Genomic DNA, 6,000 nt, shown 5'->3' on the forward strand with positions numbered 1-6,000 from the left:
CGCCCAGCGAGCGATGTCGTGCGCGCACTGCGAGCGATAGCCCGCGTGCGATGAGCGCTGGCGCGCGCAGCGAGCACCAATGCGTGCGGAGGCTTGCGATAGGGATGCAGCAGCTATGCGACGAGCGCATGGGCTGCGCGCGCATGGCCAGCGATGGCTGTGTGCGTGCGGCCCATGGGCGTGCTACGCGTAGGGTGTTTGCGTTACGATTAGATCGTTTTGAATGTTTAATTTGAAAATTTCAGTTCACGTAATTTTAATTAATTTTAAAATTAATAATTTAAATTATTTTCTTGGATTTTAATTTTGAATATTATAATTATAATAAATGTTATTTATTCTAATTATTTTACTAAAATTAAAATCATGAATTAATTTAAATGCGACTGAAATTAAATTAAACTTTTTGGATTCAATTATAAATTTATATGAGCTTTAAATTTTAATTAAATTTGTATGTTTCCGGTTAGACTAGAAATACATTTTTATGTTTAAAATTGGTAAAGCATATGAATTTATTGGTTTAAGTGGGAGCGCTTTTTAGTCATAAACTCTTGATTAGGTCTACAAATCCTTAAGGTTAAAACAACTTGATTAGAATTAATAAGGACCGAATAATTGGTAGATTATTGGTGCCCTTGATTAATTGCTGCAAATGTTTACGTGATGCATAATGTGTTTTACTAACCAGCTATGTGGGCCATTCATGATAATGAATGGGTGAATGGTATATATTGTATATGTACTGTTTTGCAGGTTATGAAGTGACTAGTATGGCCCAAATAGGATAGAAAATATGGTCTGCGTACCATTAATTTGAATGTAATTGGTCTAAAGAACCAAAGTTATTTTTCAATTCAAATATGGTCTGCGTACCATCAAATAGTTGTAATTAGTTATAGCTTATCCTATTTGAAGAAAATGGTGCCTCCCACGGAGATTTTCAAGACGGACTTTGAAGTTAAAGCTTCAAGATGAAGTCGGGCCATACTAGATCACAAATATCTTATGCATGTTTTAAGTTATTTATTGCTTTTAAATATGTCTTAAAATGCATGAGATCAAAAGCTTGATTATGTTGCATGATTAAGGATTTTAGTTCACTTAAAATCTAACCAACATAGTAAGAGCCTTAAGTTCCAAACTTAAAAATTGAGTTAAAAGGTGCCATGCCAAAATATACACTTGCTTGGATATCCTTTACATCAATCTAGTAATAGTTTTCGCTCAGCGAGGTGTTACTTATTGGTCCTAAAGGGGCAAGTTACACAAATAATTGTGAGTACATGTTAGTTTTGGTGAAACTCAACGATATAAGTAAGGAGTCCTTTTATGTCGTGGCAAAATCGATAGGTTTACCTAATAAGTTCTTAGACGTACCTATCAACCAAGAATAGTTTCTAGACTATTAGCAAAAGGCTTTTGCTTACCTAAGATGTTTTAGGATTAAGTCGACAAACTGTGCTTAGTTCTTCAATGATTTTAGGATCTTGGAATCATTTTATTCACACCTGCCGGAACAATAAATTCGAATAAAATGCTAATAACTTGTTGAAATTGCATGATTGCTTTGATTTTCAAGTTATTATTCATGATAAATGTTTAGACTTTGCATGCTTCAATGTATGTTTTAATTATTGTTTATAATTAAATATCTTGCACTGCAATAAATCCTTTTAGAAAGGTAACAGTAAATTTCCTCGATTGGTAGTGAATCCAAGAACGATTCACGGAAATGAGAGAAAGTGAGCAATTTAAAATGTACGTTTCTTATAGCGACTTTTATGGTTGTTTTCGAATATCAAAATCGAATGGCAAACCAATTGGTGCTTGTGAATTCAAAATACAATGTAGTTTTGAGATCATAAAGCATTGAGTTTAATACGCTCAGCTTTACCAATGGTTAACAACCTAATATCTTTGTCCATTTAATTCTCGAATGAGTCTAGTCCCTAGACATATCTTTGTCCATTTAATTCTCGAATGAGTCTAGGTCCATAAGATATGGCATAATCAAAGTCAATTAGTACTTGATTCGATCAATGATGGATCATAAAGACTTTTCCTATAATTTCTAAAACAAAATGCTCAACTACCACCAAACTAAACCAAATTCGTCAAAGCTATTGAAAAGTAATTTCAGAATAACTTTTCATAAAATATCTAGAGAGTTGCAAAACTCAGTGGGAGCTTAGTGTTTGTCATTCGACAAACTAAGGCCCAAGTATAGATATATGTTTCATTGTGATTTATTCAAATGAGACACAAGGGTATTGTTTCTACCACAAATTTTTGAGAACATAATGTTTGTTTGCTCGAAATAATGTCCTTTTGGAGATTCGTTTCCAAAATGACAAGTGGGAGAAAATAGACCTCGAAAGTCTTCGAGGCGAACAACAAACATAAACGGACATTCCGGAGGCTTTTCGAAGTGCTTCAGAAAATCCGAACTTATTCTTTAAGGACTTTAGAAGTGGCTTTAAAGAATAGACATCTCTTAGAAGACTTTACAAGTGCTTCAAGGAGAACAGAATATTCAAAGGACTTTCAAGTGGCTATTGATATTCTATTGATGTTCTATACCCAAGTAGGCATAGAATTCAAGTCACTGAAACTATGAGATTCTTCTATTAGATAGTGAAGAAACATAGAGATCAGGTCAATGAAACTATGAGATTCTTCTATTAAATAGTGAAGAAACCTACAACTTGCAGTCAAACTGCATTCTATGCAGTCAAGAAGCCAGGTCAATGCTAATGACTTGTTTAAATTGCATGATTGCTTTTATTTTCAAGTTATTATTCATGATAAATGTTTAGACTTTGCATGCTTCAATGTATGTTTTAATTATTGTTTATAATTAAATATCTTGCACTGCAATAAATCCTTTTTGAAAGGTAACAGTAAATTTCCTCGATTGGTAGTGAATCCAAGAACGATTCACGGAAGAGAGAGAAAGTGAGCAATTTAAAATGTACGTTTCTTATATCGACTTTTATGGTTGTTTTCGAATATTAAAATCGAATGGCAAACCAATTGGTGCTTGTGAATTTAAAACACACTGTAGTTTTGAGATCATAAAGCATTGAGCTTAAACGCTCAGCTTTACCAATGGTTAACAACCTAATATCTTTGTCCATTTAATTCTCGAATGAGTCTAGTCCCTAGACATTCGAATAGATCGATGCTTAGAGAACTTTAGAAGCTTCTGGTAAGATCATCTAGTTGAAACTTAATATTCAACATAAATTAAATGTTAAGAACCTTGTTGGGGTGACATTGGACATGTCTAACAAAGTATAAAAGTCAACACTAAAGAATTCAATTCTTAAGACTATAAGAAAGGGTACAAGGAATAGGAAAACGAGGAACAAATGAAAGGAATTTACGATTCCGTTTCTACCTATAAGTTTATGTTTAAAGAGAAGTGACCTAGCAATCAAACTTCCTTGGTATCATATACCGCTTGAGGTTCTTACTTCGGTAATAACTCAAACAATGGAAGCTAGGATACACTAATGACCTACAAGTGGGAAATGAAGCATGGCAATGCTACATTAATTGTAGGGTCATCTAAGTTTGTTTTAAGTCCTTTCAAAGGCTGGAACTTAATGGCTATTTTGTTCCATAATCAACATACCTAAATTTCTGTTTTCAAACACAGAAAGACTCACATTCAAGAAAAACAAAAACAATGTTTGTTTGTTTATTTGAATGAAATGGTCAATTACAGGTTGAGTCAATATGCTTGATTAAAACAAACAACTCTTTAAAGAACTTTACTAGGTTCAAATCAATCCCTTGATTTGAGTTCCACTAATCTTTGGCATTGTTGCTTAGACCATATCAACAAGTTAACATTCATAAGCTCTATTTTGATGGACTTTTGAAAGTTGATTGATTTCTAGATCATTTTAAGACAGCTAGTCTTACTTGTTGAAAGTAACAAAAGATATGAACTATTGTTAGAACGCCTAGACAATAGAGTTCAAAGTTAAAGAAAGATTTTATGACTTTATTATTTCACACAGATTTGAGTGAATATAGGTTTATTTACTCAATGTGATATAAGTTTGAATCTGTTTGGCTTGTTCAAAGATTCAGAAGTATAAAATCCACTTGGCAAGAAATCATAAAGATCTAGGTTAGATCATGTTGATGATTACTTGAGACCAAATATGATCATCAATGATTGTGTGTTATAATTTCACAATCTAGGTCCATAAGATATGGCATATCTACGTTGGAATGATCGAAGTCAATTAGTACTTGATTCGATCAATGATGAATCATAAAGACTTTTCCTATAATTTCTAAAACAAAATGCTCAACTACCACCAAACTAAACCAAATTCGTCAAAGCTATTGAAAAGTAATTTCAGAATAACTTTTCATAAAATATATCTAAAGAGTTGCAAAACTCAGTGGGAGCTTAGTGTTTGTCACTCGACAAACTAAGGCCCAAGTATAGATATATGTTTCATTGTGATTTATTCAAATGAGACACAAGGGTATTGTTTCTACCACGAATTTTTGAGAACATAATGTTTGTTTGCTCGAAATAATGTCCTTTTGGAGATTCGTTTCCAAAATAACAAGTGGGAGAAAATAGACCTCGAAAGTTTTCGAGGCGAACAACAAACATAAACGGACATTCCGGAGGCTTTTCGAAGTGCTTCAGAAAATCCGAACTTATTCTTTAAGGACTTTAGAAGTGGCTTTAAAGAATAGACATCTCTTAGAAGACTTTACAAGTGCTTCAAGGAGAACAGAATATTCAAAGGACTTTCAAGTGGCTATTGATATTCTATTTGTTTGATGTTCTATACCCTAATAGGCATAGAGTTCAATTCACTGGAACTATGAGATTCTTCTATTAGATAGTGAAGAAACATGGAGTTCAGGTCACTGAAACTATGCAATTCTTCTATTAGATAGTGAAGAAACCTACAACTTGCAGTCAAACTATTATCATGTAGATTAATGAATTTGTGACTTGTAAGAAAGCTATGACGAAACCCAGATTCCCTAAAATGGTTAGAGGCCATATATAGACTCAAATGTTTCAAATGGTTAAAGGCCATAAAACATACTCAATGTTTTGATGACAAAATTGAAATTTTGTTGATTTGCAAGAATAGTTTCACACCTATTGGTTGCAAGTTTGTTTTAAAGATAAAAACCATCAAACATGAAATTGTGTTCACACACAAAGCTAGATTAGTTGCTAAAGGTTACAAGCAAATTCACGGCGTGGATTGTGTTGAAACCTCATGCATAATCATAATGCTCAAGTCTATAAATCAAGCAATGATTGCATATTGGTACATATAGCAATTGGATGACAAAACATATTCCTCAATCAAATATTGGAATAAAATATGTACATGGTATGTCATAGAATTTGTGGATCCAAATAAATGCTTGAAAAGGAAAGCTAGCTTATAAAATCTAAGTACAGATTTAAGCAAGCAATTGGGAATTGGAATTGTATTTTAGTGAAGCTAATAAGTATTTTAGTTTCATAAAATATACATGATTCTTATAGAGATATAAGAAGTTTAGTGGGAGTACGTAAAACTTAATTGGTCCTATGTGTATCACACACATATCTCTCTATTGTGAAATAACATTCAAATACTAATGACTTAGATTTGAAATTATTCATCAATGATGGACCATGGCGAAACTTAGTACATACTGGATATTAAGATCTATTTACAAAGATCTTATGATATTGTTTTGGATTAAGTAATGGCATTTACTAAATCAAACACGAAAGACTCCATTGGAGATATTCGACCCATATGAATAAATCTAAGTAAAGGATGTTTGAACTATGTATAAGCATTTACTAAGTTAAACATCAAAGAATCTAAGTAAGATTCTTAAACCTATATTATATGTCAAAGAATTTAGCTGGATTTAGTATCTACTGAAACTAGATGAGCTAAAGTTACATGAATAGAATTCAATTGGGAATTATTCTGCAAAAGAATT

This window comes from Spinacia oleracea, chromosome 5 (genome assembly GCF_020520425.1).
Source record: "Spinacia oleracea cultivar Varoflay chromosome 5, BTI_SOV_V1, whole genome shotgun sequence".
NCBI classification, from domain to species: Eukaryota; Viridiplantae; Streptophyta; class Magnoliopsida; order Caryophyllales; family Amaranthaceae; genus Spinacia; species Spinacia oleracea.